Below are 21,690 nucleotides of genomic sequence, written 5' to 3'. Positions count from 1 at the left end.
GAAATTTCCAATAGCATGCTAATTCTGAATTACCCTATAGTTCTACTCACCAGTGGGAAGGCTGTTGACATTTGTCTAGTGACAAACGCGCACCTTTGGAATATGGGTCCTGGGTCCGATTGCCGATGAGAAAACCTTGAAATTTGATCGTATTATAATGGATCAGATTCTATTTTAAATTTTAAGTCCACGTCTCATATAGCTTCTGTGCTGAAAGGGGCGCTATAGCTCCAGTGCAACAAACACAAGTCAGAGGATGTTGACTCACTACCAAAAACAAAACTGTCCGATAAAGTGAATGACTTATTCCAAAATTGTCCTAAAAAGTCAATGATATAATGCCAAAACTGTCCGATAATGGAAAAGTTATTTTGCCAAAACTGTTCGAAAGTGAATGGGTATTGCCAAAACTGTCCGATAAAGTCAATGATATATTGCCAAAATTGTCCGATAAAGTCAACTTTATATTGCCAAAAATATCCGATAACGTTAATGATATAATGCCAAAACTGTCCAATAAAGTCAATGATATAATGCCAAAACTGTTCGATAAAGTCAGTGATATATTGCCAAAATTGTTCAATAAAGTCAATTATATAATGCCAAAACTGTCCGATAAGGGAAAAGATATTTTGCCAAAACTGTCCGATAAAGTCAATGATATATTGGCAAAATTGTCCGACAAAGTCAACTTTATATTGCCAAAACTGTCTGATAAAGTTAATGATATAATGCCAAAACTTTACGATAAAGTCAATGGTATATTGCCAAAATTGTCCGATAAAGTCAACTTTATATTGCCAAAACTATCCGATAATGCCAATGATATAATGCCAAAAATGTCCGATAAGGTCAGCGATATATTTCCAAAACTGTCCAATAAAGTCAATGATACCTAGATATATTGGCAAAACTGTCCGATAAAGTCAATGATATTATATATTGCCAGAACTGTCTGTAAAATTCAATGATATATTGACAAAATTGTCCGATAAAATCAATGATATATTGCCAAAAATGTCCAATAAAGTTAATGATGTATTGCCAAAACTGTAACACAGATTAAGAATACGTTCTGGTAAGTATTTGCTTTGGCCAGATTTTTGTTTTTATTTAAGTGAAAAAGTTGTTTATATAATCCCTTCTTTATAAAACGAAAAATGTAGTTATATATTTATCTTTCACATGTAATCTAATTAGCCTCATAAAAGAAGGTGACTTTTCTTTTTTGCGAGGTAAAATTGAGTAATTTTTGAAACAAATAATTACTTAAAACATTTAATGTGATAACATATACACACACACACTTCGCAAATTTTTCGAAAACTGGCTTTTAAGATTTTTTAAAAAAATAAGAAAAATCGCAATGCTAATCTTGATTAACAAGTAACTACAGTGTACGGGAGTCCCTCGTGTGATTTTGCAAGTAGTGTCCGAATATTCATTTTTTTATTATTATGAGATTAAATCACAGATTAGATGCTTCGTTAATTCTTAGACGTGCATTAGTGTTATTAATTCGCACTTAATTACATAAAATTTGCAATGCGTATGAAAATGTATTTGATATAGTGTTAATTTTGAAAAAGAAATGAAACATCAAGAAATTAATACACCTTGAATACACCGAAGTGGAAATTGGTCACGATTCATATTCCTTAACACTCCCAGAGGCAGTTACCAAACAACACGAAAACAAATAAGACGTCGTAAAACCATTCTGTAGAGGCCATCCAATGATTTAAATGCAATATAGCTCTTGTAGTGCAACGCACAAGGTGGTGCATTATAAGTGTAATTTACTTGCATGCCTGAAGTTATTTGTTTAATTATTATTCTGTTAGTGTTTCTGTTATTATTCTTTCTAACTACCAGTAATTTTTTACTTATCGTTGTTAATAATGCAAGTTGATCTTATTTTAAATAAGTATTTCTTCGTAATTAGAAAATTAAGCTAATTGTACTGTTGGCCACATCGCCGTAACGTTTTGTGCCATTTACAGAGATTCTAAAAGATAAAGAAAATGAAAAAATATATAATCAACTAGATTTGTGTATATACAAGAAGTAATGAACTAAAATTGAATAAATTGATAATTTAGCATCGCCACCTGAAGAATTAGAGCAGATTGGCGGAATTTTGTCTATTTCTGTGCATTAGGGAACAAGCCTTGCAAAAGATCAATCCGATTTATATTGTTTATTTTACTTAGAACTATATTGTTCGCAACTAAAATTTGTTTGAAGTGGTAAAAGCGATTGTTTATTTAAGAGCGATTGTTCTACATTCCTCTAGGAGGACCCGGTGTCAGTAAACGAAAAATAAATTAACTTAGAGTCTCAAATTAACCAAAATTATAGTATTATTTGGGGTTAAATTCCAAAGTTGGGCATCCGTTTCCAGCAAAATTTTTAAAATTTACAGGAAAGATATTGATAAGTTAATTGTTTGTGTGCTTGATAATATATAAGGGTCTCGAAAAATCTGTTTATTTATTATATATAAGCGGTTATCAACATGAGACTATACGGCGAGCGGAGGGAACTACTTGGCGCAAGGTAACAGAACAGCTGCATTGTGGGAAAGTAACGAGCATTTATGTTATCAACATGGCAAATGTACAAGGGCAATGAAGTGACAGTTTAAACATTTGTGAAGCAATACGTTGATAACGAGCAAAATCTTTTAAAAGTTTGTGAAGAGCACGGATTAATGACCCAAATAACAAATTGCAGAAAATATGCAAAAGAAGATAACAGCGAAAAAACGTGACGAAAGCGGACGCCCAACTTCGGAATAAATGCCATTATTTGCGTCAAATACGTCTATATACCTCGAAGTATTCCCACACGGGTAAAGAAAAAATAAATGTTGATTAAAAGACATGAGAGGAATGTGTTGTCTTGCATTCACGAAGTAATCTAATGTATATATTTAGATATGTCTAAGAAATAGTTAAATTGATTCATGTCAATTTTAATCTTATGATTAGTTTGTTAGTGTATGTATTTAAGCATTATTTTTCATTTTAGGTTATATGTGTTCTGTAAATTAGAATGTCTTGCTTTGAGTTTCTATTATTTTTTGTCTCCTACATGTTACTCTGTCTCGATTTACATGTGTTACCTCGTTGATTTAGTTTGCACAGTACTGGAAATTGTTGACATAGGCTATCTGTCCTAACTCGAAGGATATCAAAGATCTGGACGCTTTAGGACCATTTCACAATAATGTCGCCTGATTTCGTTTCTAGAGTTAGCGAGCTCTGGTGGCGATTTGTATTCTGCTGGTTGGGTGCCATCTGATTTTGTTAGAGCAATGATCGCATGCACTAACAACTAACATACATAAACTGCAACTGTTCCAAAATAAAATAGTAAAGTTGATTACAAATTGCCCAAGGTACACTAGGTTAATCCCACTTCAACATAAATTGAACATCTTGCCCATAAAAGACCTAATAAAAGATATGGCAGCTAAATTTTACGAAAACAAAAATAAGGTTGGAAATAATATACTCAAGCCATTAGGGAACTATGGCATAGGACCATACACAAAACACAAACAACCAAACCAAATCTTGACACAATAAACCTCAGTAACATACTTTCTCAGGTAAAACTTAAATTCAAATAATAAGAATGTTACTCTACTAACCTCCCGTATTTACAACTACTCTCTTAATATAGGCATAATCTTAATACTCTCTTAACTACTCTCTTTAATTTAAATAAAAATTTTAAAAAATCAAAATACAAAATTTAAAATAACCTAAAATAACCAAAAACTATAAAAAAAGATACTAAAAGGAAAAAATACGAAACAATTTTTTAAAATAACAAAATAAGTATATATATATATATATATATATATATATATATATATATATATATATATATATATATATATATATAGGGTGTAAAAAAAGGTACGGCAATATTTCAGGGATGGATTCCTTATGGGTAGACAAGCAAAACAGTTCATATGACCATGCGTCAGGAAATGCATCGCTACAGAGTTATAGCCATTGAGCCGTCTGATGCTGTGGAATAGTCACATTCTGGTCGCCCCTTAATGCGACTCAATTTAAACCGTAATAGCAAACCTCCTAATTAGGCTAGGAAGGTAATTTTAGTATCAAAGTGTTCTTGAAGGATGAAGCTTTCCGTCGATATGTATTTCATGTAAGTGGGGGATACCACAGTGGACGGGGGAGAGTAACTACGTGATGTAAAAAAAAAAAAAGGAGGTAGTTTCCCTCCCCCGTCCGCCGTGGTAGTAAAAATAACTGAAGCTAGCGTTAGCCATACCATTCGACACGATTGCCAATTGTATGTATGTCCTTTTGTCCCTCTGTTCCACGATAATACTCGTAAAACTTACCCAATATTAACGAAACTTAGCATGCCTTCCTTCAATTTCTGGAAATATCCAGATTGTTTGGGATTGTAATCCAAATGGAATAAGGGAATCAAAGGAATACAATTAACCTTAAGTTTCCACTTTGAACATTTCCATAGGCATCAATTTTACAGGAAATTTGCGCAAAATATATCCGAACTTGAGAAAACATATCGTACAGTTTTTTTTTTTTTTTTTTTTTTCAGCGAGAGAATTTCGATAATTCCCATAGCTTAGGATTCCATTTCTAAAATAACATTACGTACAAGGTCTATTCAAATTGGTATCAAGTTTTTCTGACATGTGTATATTACGCATATCTTTCTTAATTTGCATTACTCACATTACCACAGAGAACGAACAAATTTTAGAGTTCTGGTTTGATCTTCTCTTACAATAATAAGCAAATTTACGAGGAACAAATTCACCATTATTGACGATGCGGAGGGGAGGAGATTTTCTGGACTAGGAAGGAATGTGTGCGGGTGCAGAGCAGAGATCTGCACGGGCCGGAATTTTCAGCCCGGGCCGTGAATTTACAATGTGAGGCCCGACCCCAGTCCGAAATATGTCTTAGTATTTAGGCCTGAGCCCGGACTGAGCTCTGTGATAATCAAATGAGCTCGAAATAAGTCCGAACTACAGAAACTTAATTATTAATTCAAAATTGTATTTTTATTTACGGCAATTCGAGGTTTGATTTTGCAGTTGTGTTTTAAAAGTCCTCCAGAAAGAAAGGTGCAATTTGTATCGTTTTACACAATATTTACAAAGTTAGGCCAGAAAAAGTCCGAGAAATATGGTTGTATATTTAAAAATTCACAGCCCGAACCCAGGGGTGTCATTTAGGGGGCAGGGAGGGGCATTTGCCAATCTGAGTTTGATATTTATATATATTTTATCAATAGAATAGTAGTAAGTCAGTGAAAAACGCGAAATTTTATATATATCAAGGGGTTTGTTCCCCCAAGCCAAATCTGAAATGACGCTACTGCCCGAACCCCTCCCGGGCCCGAAGTGATGCATGATTTGTAGGCCCGAGCACGTGCAGACCTCTAGTGCAGAGGCGTTTCAAGTGGTGGGCGACTGCCCACGGCCTTGCATCTTCAGGGACCTCGCAAAGACCAACGAGCCTAAAACGATTTGGCACTCACTTTTGTCGATGCAACAATAGAAACAAATATGAATTCGGACTTATTTACAGAAAAACAATGCATAAGGCTTCAAACTAACTTTTCATCTATTCGTATATATTAGATCGCTAGCTTACGCGACAGGCGGCGAGTTTATTTTAAGATTGCATATAAGTCTTTATCGTTGAGATGAATTGTTTTCGATAAATTTTATTATAATTAGCAATTTTTAAAAAGGGGGGCAGGAAGGACTCGTAAACCTTACTCGCCTTGCTGTGCAGATGGTATGGTCAAAATCAATACTGGATAGTGAAAGTGTAAGTGTAAAGGCTAATATGGAACAGAGAAACAAAAGAGAACTTCTTTAGAAGGGAATTGGGAGGGGAGGGGAGGGGAAGAGAGTACAATACTGTAATACTTGAAATACGTCTTGATCTGTATACTTCAAGAAACTTTTCTTATTAGATTACGCAATTTCTAGTTTCTTACTCCGATTATTCAAATATACAAATGTTCTCAGAGGGAGTGACCGCCCCTCCCTTTAATCCGTCCGTGGTGTCATTCAGTTTTGCTTTTTGCTACTAATTCAAAATGCTTTCCGAAACAAGTTGTCTTCTTGTGACTGCAGGGGGTGGAAGAAACAAACAAACCGTGAAAGGAAGAAAGAAGTGGTTTCGGGCTCTTACAGTCCAGACCATTCTAACCACTGAGAAGTGAGAATCGCAACGTGATTTTTCTGGTAAGAGCGTCCTTTTAAAAGCAGCTAACAAGAAAACAGATGGTCAGCCCTCTCCCCTCTGCTGCATACTTTTTATTCTCTGTTACCAAACTTACTGAAGAATATATTGCAATTAATCTAACGCATGTAACGTAAATTGGAGACCGTGGTTGGATTTATATGTGTCTTGTGTATTTGTATTAAAAATTTCAAGTTATTATCTGCAATGCTTTGTTAGAAATTACCATATTAAATTTTACATGTTATCAAATGGAGAGTTAGAAACCTAAGAGAAGAGGTATCAGATCCCCTTAAGGTGGCAGCTGATTATACGGAGAGAGAGAGAGAGAGAGAGAGAGAGAGAGAGAGAGAGAGAGAAAGTCTCTCCAGACCTAACTGGCAATTACTGCTTCATTATTATTTTTATCTTCTTCTCTGCAACAAATTCACTAATTACATCAATTGGTACCTGTTAGATTTATCTTTCAATCAATTTCCCATAAATTATTAAATTTGTTTGTTTTACTTACTTTATACTTCAAATTAATCTTTTAAATCCATAAACTATTTGGTTTGTTTATAATTTCGATACGAAAAAATATTATTGCTCTTTTAATTTTAATTTTAAGATCATAAGATGCGGACCAAATGTCATATCGTCACATTTCCAAATGTTATGAAATGCGCTGCGGTTCAGCTATATAATTGCAGCCCATTACATAGTAAATATTTGCTTTGGACAGATTTTTTATTTTTATTTAAGTAAAAAAAAAGTTTATACAATCACTTCTTTATAAAGCGAAAAACAATTAAAAGTTTATCTTTCACATGTAAACTAATTAGCCTCATAAAAAAAATGTGATTTTTCTTTTTCTGTGAGTTAAACTTGACTCTCTCTCTCTCTCTCTCTCTCTCTCTCTATATATATATATATATATATATATATATATATATATATATATATATATATATATATATATATTGCAACAAATAGTTACTTAAACAATGTTATAACATACATGTCTCGCGAACTCTGTCGGAACCTGGCTGTTTCGTAATTTAAAAAATTCGCAATGCTTGCTAATCTTGATTAACAAGTAGCTACTATACACGCGAATTCCTCGTCTGGTTTCGCCAAGTAGTGTCGAAATACTAATTTTTCTTTATTATGAGATTAAATCACTCATTAGATGCTTCGTTAATTCTTAGATGTGCATTTAAGATGTTTTTGACTCGCATTTAGTTGCATAAAATTTGCAATGTGAAGGAAGCGTATTTGGTATAATGCTAATTTTGCAAAAGAAATGAAACATCAAGAAATTAATACACCTTGAATGCACCGAAGTGGAAATCAGTCACGATTCATATTCCTCAACACTCCCATAGGCAGTTAGCAAAACAGTTTACACAACACGAAACAAATAAAGTGTCGTGAAACCATTTTATAGAGACGATCCAATGATTTAAATGCAATACAGGTCTTGTATTGCAACTCACAAAGCGGTGCATTACAATTTTTTAATTATTATTTTGTTAGTGTTTCTGTTGTTATTCTTTTTCACTTGTTTTTAATTATTGTATACTTATCTGTAGTTTATCCGTTTGAACTATGATCTGTAACTCATGTTAACTTACATAAATGAAGACCATGGGGGGAAATTAATGATAACCCTCAAAATCGTGAAAAATGAGTGAAACAACCCATGCTGCTTGACGCCGGTGGATCTCTTATCCGTCGAAGAATTACTGAATTTGGTCAACAGATGACAGAGATATGACCAATTCCTTATAGGTTTCTCAATAGCGTTCACTACATACTAGAGACCTGCACGGGCCGAACTTTTCCACAACTATATAATGAAGGGTAAGGGGAAAAAAGGAGGAATGTCACAAAACTGGATTTTCGAGAAAACGGCGTTTTTATATTGTAAACCGCGTAATAAAGAATAGGGTAGTCAAATCTTTTGCCCCGTTTTACATGGACATTTCGACATTTAGGCATGCATGGCATTTACTGTTTAATAGTACTAAGAGTCACCAACAGATAAGACAAAGCACCCAATAAAGCACACATCTGGACATTCCTTGTTTTTTCCCCTTACCCTTCAATGTATTAAAAGCATTAAAAAGTTGTCTGATTGATGCAATATGTCGAGTATTAGTTTCTAGGTTTCTGAATCATTTCCTCTGGATGGACCTAAGATCACGGAAGACCAAATTTGGATTAATCCCCCACCCTTCCTGGATTTTAAGAAAAAGTTCCTTGAGAACTTTCGTCAAAATTATTCGACTTTGTTAGAATATATGGACATTTTCTTCGAGACTTTCCTACAGTCATCAGTGCTTGGGAGTGAAAACTGTCAAGATTGAGCAGTGAGTCTATCCTCCTGATGTGAATAACCCTGGACTTTCTGTTTAAAAATGTATTCAACGATAACTATTGTTTTTAAAAAATGATCCAATATAGTGCATATTTTCCCAACGGAAGAGTCAGCATTTCTTCTCCTCCTCCCGATGTAAAAACATTTCGATATTGCCTATGTAATAGTTATTCCACTTTGTTATAATATTATATATATGTTTATTAAGTCTTGGAGATGAAGTCAGTCAAACGAGCAGTCACTTGCTAATACGGACACCACACTTTTTTTTTTTAAATGTACATTAGTTTTTGTAAAATAAAACCATTCGGTGGTATGTGACATATTTTTTTTTCTGAGAATTTCCAATCTTCTTTATTGAAGGAGCTGAAATGGAATATAATAATGACAGAATGAATCTCGTTCAGAAACTTTACAATTGAAAAGATAAAAAAACCCGAATAAATAAAGTGAAAGGATACAAAAAATACTTTCCCATCCCAATGTAAGTTTTGTTTAATTTTGATAAATAAAATTTTATTTGTTTTATATTATTATTATTATTATTATTATTATTATTATTATTATTATTATTATTATTATTATTATTATTATTATTATTATTATTATTATTATTATTATTATTATTTACGTTTCAAATTACACATATAGGTCTATGGGTACATCAAAATCTTTTAAGTACTTAGGGCCTTTAAGGGTCTCAATCCGGCCCTGTTTGTACTTGATATGAAATGTTCTGTATAAGCTCTTTGTAACTCTTCGTAAGTCACAAAAGCAGATTCGCCAAACTTTACACAAAGTTTGATGGCAGAACATTGCTCAAATTCCATTGTTGGTCCATTTTCGTAATGTACTTCAGAAACACAACTGTAGACACTCTCAACAATCGTATAGCAAATTGAGCAAGTTCAAACTTGTACTGAGTAAACGGCAACTGTTACCTTAACTGCTGTATGAAGATGGAGGGATCAGCGTTGTCGGTTTGTGTTATGTATACTAGCTGAAAGCCCTTTCTTCGCATGGGGGAAATAGGTTTGTGAAAAATACTTGAAAGGTGTGTATGTATGTACGTATGTATGTGTGTGTGTGTGTGTGTGTGTGTGTGAACCCCTGTCTTCCCTTAGGATGTATATTTTAATTAAAATGGGATGATGAGAACCCAGCCCAACCCAAGTGCAAAATATGTTCAGATGTTTCCTGTAATTTGCTCTCCCTCTGCTGTGTCGTTGGGATTACCAGAAAGTTCTACAGAGTTCTATTCGATTACGCTATTCGTTCTTTTCCCTACGTGAAATCCGTTGTGTACGCTACCAAGTTCAGAGACATTAACAACGTTGACCGCAGGATTACTGACTTGTGTGGCAGCATTCCTGAGGACATGCTGGGCAGGGTAATTGATGACTGGCGGCAGCAGCCGATTGCTTAGGAGGAACGGCGCATTGAACAATTGCTGTAAATCGGTTAAAACTTTGCAACCGTTGGTCGTAGAGCCAAAAACATTTCACCACTGGATTCCTGGAAACATTTCAGTCCTATTTGATGTGTCATACGACAGGACGCCCATTTTAAAAAAGTTCCCGCCATTTTAAAATGGCGAGCGACATCTCAAAAGATTTTCCCTCTCAGCTGTTATCATCACTATTTTTTTCTTTTTTTCCCAATTCTCAACAGTTTGAGTTTTATTTGAGTGTTTCCACAATTTCGGATTACCCTGTATATGCTGGAAGGAGAAATGAAATGAAACCTTTGAGTTTTAAGTCCCACGGTTATGCCGGTTAGGCTAAAGGAGACGCTGATGATGAGTAATGAATGAAAATTGTGGATTGAAGAAAGTGGGAGGAAACGGGAGAACCCCGAGGAAACCCACGCACACGATGTTTGTCCACCACAAAGTTAAGTTGGCGGGGGCTGGGATCGAACCCGGCACCCCAAACACCAGAGGTGAACGCTCTACCACTGAGAAACCGCGGCCCCATGATGGAAGGAGGCAGAGATGGAGTGGGTCAGTGGGTCGGTGGATCAGTGGATCAATTGGGTCAAGTTTTCTGAGTGGGTCAGTGGGTCGTGGGCCAACAGCATGTGACCCACTGTGATCCACCACCCACCATGACCCACTGGACCCACCACCCACCATGAGCCACTACGACCACCGACTCAGTATGATCTACCGACCCACTCTGCTCACAGCATTGTAGACAGTATCTTCTGAAGACTGGTAAATTTGACTTCGTTTTACTTTCAAGACCTTCATTTCCCTTCCTTTTCCATTTGTTTCTGTCTACTTACCTGAGGTGAATATACGAGGGTCACTACGAAAGTTTTGAAATGTGAAATAACTTACATACATAAAATCAATTTAACACTTACATTTTCTCAAAGTATTCGCCATTACACTGTACACATTTTTGCATCCTCGAAAACCACTTTTGGAAGCAGTGTTGTCAGTCTTTTTCTTCACGTGTTGAAAGCTCATTCTCGTAAGCCACTATAGCTTCTTCAGGGCTGCAAAATCTCTTCCCACGCATGCGATCTTTGATCCTGGAGAACAGAAAAAAATCACACGGGGCCAGGTTAGGGCTATACGGCGGATGAGACATAAGTTTGACCTCCGTAGATTCTAAAAACTGAATTGTGATGTTGGCCGTGTGTGCGGACGCGTTGCCATGATGAAGCAGGATCCCACGCAATCCTGTTCGTGGACGCCGTTCCCGAAGCTTCTGGAACACTCTTGTTAGGCAAACAGTGGTGTACCACTGAGCAGTAACAGTCCTTTGTTCTTCAAGTGGAACAGTTGCAACATGGCCAGATTTGGAGAAGAAAGTTGCGACCATCTTCTTCCCCACACTTCGCGGTCGCTTCACTTTCGTGGGTGAATTTTCGTCTGAAAAGATCCAAACAGTGAACTGGCGTTTATTTTCAGGGTCAAATTGATATATCCAAGTCTCATCACCAGTAACAATGTCAGAGACGCGTCGAGAATTACCTCCATCAAATCTTGCAAGCATTTCTTCACACCATTCCAGACGCATGCGCTTCTGCTGTTCAGTCAAAGTGTAAGGCACCCAACGAGATGAAACCTTCCTGAGCCGAAGATGATCATGAAGAATTTATGTCACAACCACTGAAAAATTGTAGCACGGGAAGAAGCAAGGTCCCGAAATGCCCCCTGCAAACGGTCAAGGCTTTGTGTCTCGTTCAAACCACTTTTGAAATCGTAAAGGATAATTGCCCGAAAATGTTCCCTTTCGAGCCCCATTCTAGACAGCCGAATACTGCTCACATCAACAAACAAGTGAAGGCGATACGGCCACGCCGATAAACGAGGCGAGTTGAAACTTGCTTCGCTTCTTCGCTCTGGATACCACTACCGAACGCAATTGTTGGAATTCAAAGACTGTGCCACAACAATGCGTATCTCAAAACTTTCGTAGTGACCCTCGTATCTAATCAAATGAAAAAAGAACTTCAGACACTTTTGGATATTGATATTTGTAATTGTAATAATAACAATAGGACTTATACTACTACTTGGCTTTCGAGACCTGTGAGTTTTTAGAGAAGCTAACTACTGAAAAAAAAAATACATTTTTGAATCACTGTAATATATTATTATATAAAAAATTGAATGTAACTATGTGTACCTGATCATCACGGTCAAATTGCAAAGTCAAATGAAATTACTTTTAGTATATAGTTAAGCCTTAATCCAAACTGGGATGTTATATTGCTTTCATTATAATGCATAATATCCTAATATAAGGAGATAGTGAGGATCCGAATTTTTTAGAAAAAAAAATGAGTATCTCGCAAGCCGTTAAATTTACGGAGCTGAAATTCAGTGTATTAACTCTTTATTGAAAATAAACAGAATTTGCCCTAGCATTTTTTAAAATTCTCCTTTATGGGAAGGGGGGGGGCACTTTCTATATATGGAAAATTGATAGTGAGTTGGCTTGTAAAAATGATCGAAAACGATCGATGTTATTTAAGAAAAAAAAATCAGAAACAAAGAATACAGTGCTTGGCTTCATATATCCATTGCTTTCTACTATAATAATTGCTAACGCTTATGTTTATTATATAGAGCGCTTACAGCACAGGACAATCAACCCATAAAGTTGTGAGAAAAATAGGCATAAAATTTGTACAGTAAGCTTAATTACACGGAAATTTTAAGTTTGAATTGTACGCATAATTATATGGAAAATTTTACACTTTTTCCCCCTTTACGTTGGTCTACTTATCTTGATTTGGAACTTTCAAATTTCATCCTTTTTTCACTGAAAATTATCGATAATTCAACAAGGAAATAATTATACTATGATAATTTAATTGAAATTCATCGTAATTTGGCACATGGTAAACAGCCGTGTAGTAATTGATGGGGAAAAAGGAGGGAAATTCCCATTCACCTCTGAACACATTCCAGGAATCTCGTTCCCTTTCGCTTTCTAGACGGGGTAGGGAACTTGGGAATGGCATCAAACCTTCATGTGTAATTACAACAATTAAATTTATAAACAAATAGGAAATCATCAGTTAATCAGGCTTTAATTGATAATTTATGCACAAGATTTCCTATCGAAGGTGTGGTAGAGGTTTCTGTTCTCCATGAGTCGACATTGCCAACTGACATGGTCGATATGGAAAAGATGTTCTATGGTGATAGAGAGGTGATACTTCTTTTGGAGTATTTCAAAACTGACCGAGAAAAATCGTTATCAGACTTAAGTCTAACAAGCTTATTAACAAGCTGCCAACAGATTGTCAATGAGGAGTTGCAGAATCGGGTAGAAGTATTATCAATTTCCACGACAGAGTGCGGACGGGGATTTCCCCTTATGAATTTACAGATGACTGATATTAGAAATAGACTAAATGTTCAAACATTGTCTAACTTGTTGTTCATCAATGTTAATGGCCCACCGCTAGACAAGCTCAAAGTAGACGAGCAAGTTATTTCTTGGCTGAAGGATGGACATTATTCCGCTGCGGATGATTTACCACGACGAAGTTCTGGAGGCCAACAGGAAATAAACCCGATTCCAGAAATGTATATTTGTATTACTAATGGCTTATTTGTGTTATTCAACTTTGTACCTAATTTTTGATAAGTCTCTTCTTTGCTTTAGGTAAACTACTTTGAATAAATATTCATAATAATTGCAATTATGCGTATTTGTAACTTAAATTTGACGTGGTGTGTTAGTGATTACACAAATTACAATTATGAGCATACTTTATGGAGATGCTCTCACATAGGGTAGCCGAGCACCTTTATACACTATGAAAAACTAATTTTTCAAGTTTTATGTGAGAAAAATACTGTGAACTGAGAAACCATAACCTTTTCCATATTGTACGGGGGTATTTTTCCTGCGAATAGAAGTTTCTTTTGGAATGCGTTCAGAAATTAACATTTGCAAGAATACTCTCTTAGTACAAGTATATTTTAGGCACACACTAATTTCCCCCCACCTCGAACTGTTTCAATTTCCACACTGACAAACACTTTACCATTTTATATCGTTAAGATCAGATCCGCCGTTATTGTAACAGAGTGGTGCTTGAGCGATTGACTAGAAATTCAAACTCCGATAAGTAACAATTTTCACAGTCTTGTTTTATTACAAGTGTAAACTTTTTAGTCAGTAGAAGAGAGGCCGTGGATCGTGTTCAGAGTTGATGACGATGGATTTTGGTGAGTCAGAGTAGGTCACAGTGGATGAGAGTGGTTCATGGTGGGTGGTGGGTCACGGTGGGTCAGAGTGAGTCACGATGGATGGTGGGTCATGGTAGGTCAGAGTGGGTCACGGTGGGTGGTGGATCAGTGGTTCGTGGGTCACGGTGGTTGGTTGGTCTGTGGATCGTGTGTCAAGTTTTCATTGACCCACGCCAACTCTGGAAGGAGGTATTAAGTAGTTTCCTGTCTCAGTTCTACCAGGAATAGGAAATAAAATCATTAAATACAAATTACCACCCAAAATTGCTTTTCATATGTTCATATTTAATAACTTCTAGTGAAAACTGATTTTGCAATATTAGCTGAAACTTTGCCAATAAACAAAATTACAGAAATTCATTCCTGACATTCAGAAAGACTGGAAAGCACCGTAGTAGCTATGTGAATAGCATATACGCCTTTGGCGCGGGTGACCCAAGTTCGATTCCTGGCGGGATTTCATGTGGTTCGGATCTCATGTTAACGCATGGAGCCACGTTTCATATGGTGTCACTGCTAAAAGACACGCTAAACTTAAATCCAATCAAAAAAGATTGCTCGTCCAAACTACGAAGAAAATTAAATACAAAGTATTTATTTCGTGGTTGTTCTTAAAATTGCTTACAATTAAAATAATCCTAATAGTATCAAGATATGTTACTTGGTAATAATTTGATGTCAAGAGAAAAGCTTACATAGCAAGCTTAGATTTTAAATATTAATGCATATTATCATATTATCTTTATGCATAAACAAGGTTGAAATGAGTAAATGTTCCTTCCGCCAATTACATTATGACTCATTGGCGTTATTTTACTTATTATAATGACGCCATTATTACAAGCCCACACAGTCTCCGCCTATGCCAATAAAACATTCGAGAACTGCTGTTCTTTCGCAACGCATCAGCACTTCAAATTCACTCATGTAAGCATAACGCGTACGCCCGCTCTCATGCATGGTGGACTAACCACCTCGCGTGTAATTCAGCGAATTTCTTGTATTTTTTCTAACCACATCTTTAAAAAAATCATAATTTCTAAACACACACTACATGAGTACTTTGCCTACCACCAAAGATCTTTTTTCTCATTGAATCTTAGCTCAACGTCCAGTAGACATGCACAAAGCTTAAGCTTCATTGTTGTTTTAGTCCATATGCACGGGGCTAGAGGAAGTATTACTGTCATCTCTTCCGTAGTTTGAGCACTCAACTGTTGATATTTTCAAGGATTCTGAATATATTAGCATTTTTAACACATTTGTCACCTAGGGACAAAATATCCCGCCAATACTTAAAAAATAATGAAACAGAAGACATTATTTTCGTATAATAATTTTGTACAGGCTACACGAATAGGGCTCATTATACGAAAGAAGATATGAACCAAAGTAAATAAAATTTGTTAGGAATAGATGGAAATATAGTTGGGAAAAGTGAAACGAACACAAACCCGGTTTTTGGTTCTTTTATCCTTCCCCGTTGAAATATCACTAAAATGCTAAAACATTAATCGTTTCTCTGATTGCAACAAAATGTTTTGTTTTTCTTCAGCGTCAATTTTTTGCACACATCTAGTTTATTATATATCATTCTCTTTTCAAAAGATACAACTCAATGTGTGCTCCAGTATGTTCTAGACACTGTCTCAAACGAACAGATACATTTGCTACAACCTTCCTCATGACCCAGCAGGAACACCACTTATGATCCCACAGACCTTATTCTCAAGTTCGCCAAGTGATTTGCTGTGATACACTTCTTCCTTAGCCCACCCCTATAAAAAAAAAAATGCATGGAGTGTGGTCTGGACTTTGCGTTGGCCATTCTGTTGGACTCCGGCGACATATCCAGCGTCTTGCGAAACGTTAATCAAGCCATTGTCTTTCAGGAAAGATGTAATGAGGGGGAGCTCCATCTGACATAAATGAGAGTTCATGTGATTCGTACCATCCAGACATTGTAGGCCGTACAAAATTTCCTAACATTTCCAGGTATTTTTTAGCGTTCACAGTGTATCGCAACAGATAGAATTCAACAATAGAAAGAAGTTAATCCACATCACATTGTCACTTTCGGCTTACCCTGCATATTTCAACTGTTTCTTTGGGACCACCTTCTGTCCAATAATGGCCACTATGTCGAACGCTCCTACATGAAATGCAGTTGCATCACTCCATAGAATATTATCGAACAGGTGTGCATGATCTTCATGCCATGCGAGTATAAAATTTAACACGCCTATCGCAACCATCTGGATACAATTTTTGGACATTATGAGGCTTCCGTGAGTAACTCTTCGTGGGGAATTGCACGCATAGAATGCATAGAGAGCATGTAATGTCACTCTTTCTTGCAGCCTGCCTTGTTGATTTTGAAGGGTTTCGCTCGAACATCTCCCTCACTGTGGCCACCTTTTCTTCTGATACCGAAGTCGAGGGCCTACCAGATCTGTTAATGTCCACGACAGTTGCGGTAGTCATTAATTTTCTGTGACAATGTTTAATTGTTTTTACATCCAGAACAGTTTGTCTCCCATGTTGTCCCCTCCACCACCGTTGAACCTAAATTACAGACTGTCACACCTCAAATCTTGCTGCAATTTTGGCTTTCTCCTTAATGCTTAATCGTCCTGTCCTGGCATCTCTGTGGTTTCAAATGAACAATAACAGCTTCTGATTAAATAAAAAAAAAGGAAAATGACAAATTTTAGTCTATAAAACAAGATAACTTTCATTACTATCTACACATAACATCACTAGAAATCCACGATTTAAAATATGGAGTTACTTTCCGCCCACTGTATATATCACACGTAAAAGTATGTCTTTAACTCTTACAACATGTTACTAACTGGAATTTTAGTTTATGTATTATTTGTAATTCCGTGCAACATAATCTATCCATTATATTTTCAAGATTCCCACTCCTCCTGGAAATCCTGAAAAACCTGGAAATGTTCTTGAATTGATTTTGTCTTGGAAACATCCTGGAAATATTCTTGAAAATGCATTGCTGTCCTTGAAATTTACAGAAATACTGAATGGCATATTTTTCATAATTATAATAATTGATTGCTATTTTTTGTTTGCTATTCTTGTTTTTGTGCTGAATAAGAATTTGTCATGATCCTGCATGTGGTCGGTGGGCCTTCTTTCTTCCAACAGGGTGGTTGACTGGAAGAGCTCTCTTCTTCTTTCATACACTAGGCTGTCAACCTGTTCTTGGATAATGTCTTCACTTGTACTTCTCCAGAAATTGAGCTTTGTACCAGTATCAGTCTCCCATAGATTGGTGTATGATAACATTTCTCATAAAGACCTTACTTCATTCAACATCACGAATTGAAAGAGAAAGTCAAGTGCAGAGCAAGAGAAAAGAGGTAAGTGAAAATGTACACCAGCTGCAGAAAAAGGAAAGGAAATTGATGGAAACAAGTGAAGCTTCGGTGACTGAAACAAATCAGCTTGCAAATGAAGCAGAGCAGAAGTCTTGCTTTACTTTACTGATAAAGCCAAATGCTATCCGTAGAGCAGCTTCGCTGAAGAAAAAAGAGATTATGTCTATTGGAAAACTTGTAATATAAGTTCTTCTTCCCTCCCCCCAAATATATCTGTCACACTGTCGCGCAATGAAGATGCCATGTACGAATAATAGATTTTTGTTGTTTGTAAATTTGTTCGGTGCACAATTAAAATGTCATGTAAAAAGAATGAAAATACATGTGCTGGATGTGGCTGGATCCGGTGACTATAAGGGGAGTTGGGAGGCCACAAAAAGAAAAAAAAGACGCTCCGCTTTGTGTATCGCGTTAATATTATACTGCATAAGCTTCTATACTTTTCATTTCGCTGTTGTGAGTTTTGAACCTGCAGCTGCAATCCTGTTATACCTTCCTGTATCGAAGTCCTAGAAAATCAGTGATTTGTCCTGGAAACATCCTGGAAATGTTCTGGATTTTTTTGGGGGGGGGGGGAAGAGAGTGGAAACCCTGTATTTTCCCGTTCAATATTATGATAGTGCAATTTAGTTGTGTATACAAATAATTCTCTGGATCTAGAGAATTCATCGTGTCCACTGTCTGCTCTTTATCTTTCGTATGACCAATTTTATGTGATACTTGAATATTTTTCAAGTTTTTTTTTTTTTTTTTCAAAATACAGTAGTAATGAAATGTTTCTTCGTAGTAAGATGTAAGAAAATTATTTCTTAAAACTATTAATACTGTTATTTCTTAATGCTTTGAGAAAGTCCAACGGTTGTTATTAACAGTATTAATAGTTGAAGACCTGAAGTAAATTTCGATCTAAGTGCCATTTTCTGAAGTTTCGAGTTATAGCCGGAATGATGGTCTATGGGCCAAGCCAGTTTAAATATATTCGGATCTAAGCGCCAAACATGTACGTAGTGATCCAGATCATTGCCAATAGAACGCGTGAGGTGTATGTGGACGGCACAAATTCTCGAGGAAAAACATCATTATCTCAAAACTTCAAATGGCACTTAGATCTTAATTTACTTCAGGTCTTCAGTTGTACGAAATATTTTTCGTGTTTGAGCATTTCTCTAATAGTTTTACGAACAATTCGTTTCAACTATAGAATTCGCTGCGTTCATCGATTAGCCCTTTTTCTTATTGGGATCCTTGGTCTATCTGGGATCCTTGATAATTTCTCAAGCGTTTTTATTTTTTTAACTTTTCGTCAGACTATAGTAACCATTTTTTGTTATAATTAGAAGAGAATGGTGGACTTTACTTTTATTTAGTGCGTTTAGTGCACAAGGAATATATTGCACACACTCTTGGTCATTTTGGATAAATCACACCTCAGCTGTAATACCACCACAATGCCAAGAGATTTTTTAAATATAATACAGACTGAGTAGCCTATTTTTGTTACCCGAATTCACCCAAAGTTTTGTCAGTATTTATGATCTAGAGACCATATATGAGTTATGTCTTTCTTGCAGCTTTGAGCTCTGATAACTCTTTCAAACTTAAAAAAAAATTGAGTTCTGGTGGTATTGAAGCCCAGGTGCGATATTTCATCTTTAACATCCTTATCTGAATTTCTTTTCATAGTTTAAAAGATTCGTGTCCATATATTGTAAAAACTCTTATAGGCTTATTATTATTATTATTATTATTATTATTATTATTATTATTATTATTATTATTATTATTATTATTATTATTATTATTATTATTATTATTATTTAATATTAAGAGCATAACGTGTAATGCAAGAAAGCAATGTTAACTTTTCCAAGCACTTAAGCGTACTGTACAAACTGTATCTCTCTTCTTCTCAACAGTTTTGAGTTTCCCTGTACTTAACCGTACTATACAAACTTAATATCTATTTTTCTCAACATTTTTAGCTTCCCTATGTACTTAAGCGTACCGTACAAACTTTATATCTCTTTTCTTCATCAGTTTTAACTCCCTCGTGTACTTAAGCGTACTGTACAAACTGAACTGAACTGAAATTGAAAAACATAAGAAAAAAGTAACAAATACGAAAATAAAGAAGGTTTACTTTTCAATTTACCATATTCTCTTTAATTGACAATGAGTTCTAAAGTTTCGTTCAGAAGTAAAAATGTTGACTTCTGTTGAAACTATATTGTAATCATGCGCTAGTCTGTAAAACGAGGAGTGCTTAACAATTGATAACCTAGGTGTCGTGTAAGTTAGCAAACTTAAAGAACGAGTTCGCCTCGGAGGAACACGAATGTTAATCTGCGATAATAAGAAAAAATGAAATGAAATCTTTGAGTTTTATGTCCCACGGTTATGCCGGTTAGGCTAAAGGAAACGGTGAGTATGATAAATGAATGAAATGGTGGAATGAAGAAAATGGGAGAACTCCGAGAAAACCCACGCACACGGTGTTTGTCTACCACAAAGTACACTTGGCGGGAGCAGGGTTTGAACCGGGGACCCCATGCACCAGAGGTGAACGCTTTACCACTGAGCCACCGCGGCTCATAGCTCCGGATGAGGTCGATATGATATGATCTGCAAAGGAGAGTTTTTCGTCAAAGACAACACCTACATCTTTTTGAGAAGAAACTCGTTCTACGGGTACATTGTTGATGTATGTCTGAAGAAGTACATTCTTCCTTAAGGAGATTAAGAAAGTGGAACATTTGTTGGGGTTAAAGACAGATTTCACGTTGAGCACCAGTTGCTTAACATGTTTGTGTCAGCTTGCAGTAGAGAAGCATCATCTACGGTGTTAATAACTCTAAAGAGTTTACAATCATCAACAAAAAGCAAAATATTTGATGAAGAGCTTGAGAAGATAATAGGTAAGTCTTCAATGTACCGTAAAAACAAGAGTGGACCCAGCACGCTTACTTCAGACACTCCGGATAAAACGGAACTAAACGGAGACAAGGACCCAGGAAGAGTAACAAGTTGTTCTCTCCATGAAAGATAAGAATCTAGGAAAGAAAAGATCTTGCCATGAATGTTATATCTATTAGAGAACTTGTAAAGCAACTTAGTGTTTATGGTATCAAAGGCCTTAGATATGTCAAAGTAAACTACATCAAACTAAGTGTTAGTCGTGATTGCTTGGGCTGCATGAGTGACTAACACTGATAAATTTGTAAGACACGGACATCTAGGCATAAAACCATGCTGAAAACTGTTTTAAAATGGTTTGATAAAGCTGTATAATCTGTCTTGAGCTATTTTTTCGCAAAGAATAGACACAGAAGAGAGAAGAGAAATTAGTCTGTAGGATGAAACTAGTTTCCTATCTCCACACTTGAAGATAGGTATGATATTGGCAGCCTTCCACAAATTGGAAAAGGCACCTTCAGGTTTATATTTGAAAGTAATATCCAACATTCCGGCACTTTCCAGGTCGAAGTAAAAAGAAATTTTGATTATACCTCAATCAATATTTTTGAGGACCGAATTCGAAATCGAAACCTCTGGATTACATAGCAGGAACGTGAACTACTTGCTTAGCCCTACAATAATAATAATAATAATAATAATAATAATAATAATAATAATAATAATAATAATAATAATAATAAACAAGCTTGATCACATAACCCTATAATTTATTCACTCCCTAACCACTTGCCGGAGAAATAAAAGAGAAGAAGTCTAATCTAAAACAGTAAGAGCATAGACCCCGTTCTTCCATTTGAGAAACAATAATTTCTGATCAACCTGCTCAGGAGACAGAGAACATTGCTAAAAGTTCGAATTCTCTAACAGTTTCGAACGTAAGAAAAAAAACTACCTTAAATGACCTTTTTAAAAACTATTTTCGTAATATATGTAATTGCTAATGCTCGTACAGCACCG

General features: G+C 35.8%; 1 protein-coding gene across 1 annotated transcript in view; it reads right to left on the bottom strand.

Annotated features, from left to right (window-relative positions):
- LOC145680428 (degenerin-like protein unc-105) overlaps window positions 1-21,690 on the bottom strand; it is a 553,540-nt gene that overhangs the window by 189,540 nt on the left and 342,310 nt on the right. The gene's annotated exons all lie outside the window — the stretch shown is intronic.

The sequence above is a fragment of the Thermobia domestica genome, chromosome 3 (assembly GCF_964235325.1).
Source record: "Thermobia domestica chromosome 3, izTheDome1.hap1.1, whole genome shotgun sequence".
In the NCBI taxonomy this organism is placed as follows: Eukaryota; Metazoa; Arthropoda; class Insecta; order Zygentoma; family Lepismatidae; genus Thermobia; species Thermobia domestica.
Note: the sequence above shows the minus strand (reverse complement) of the source record. Positions and strands in the feature narration are given on the sequence as shown.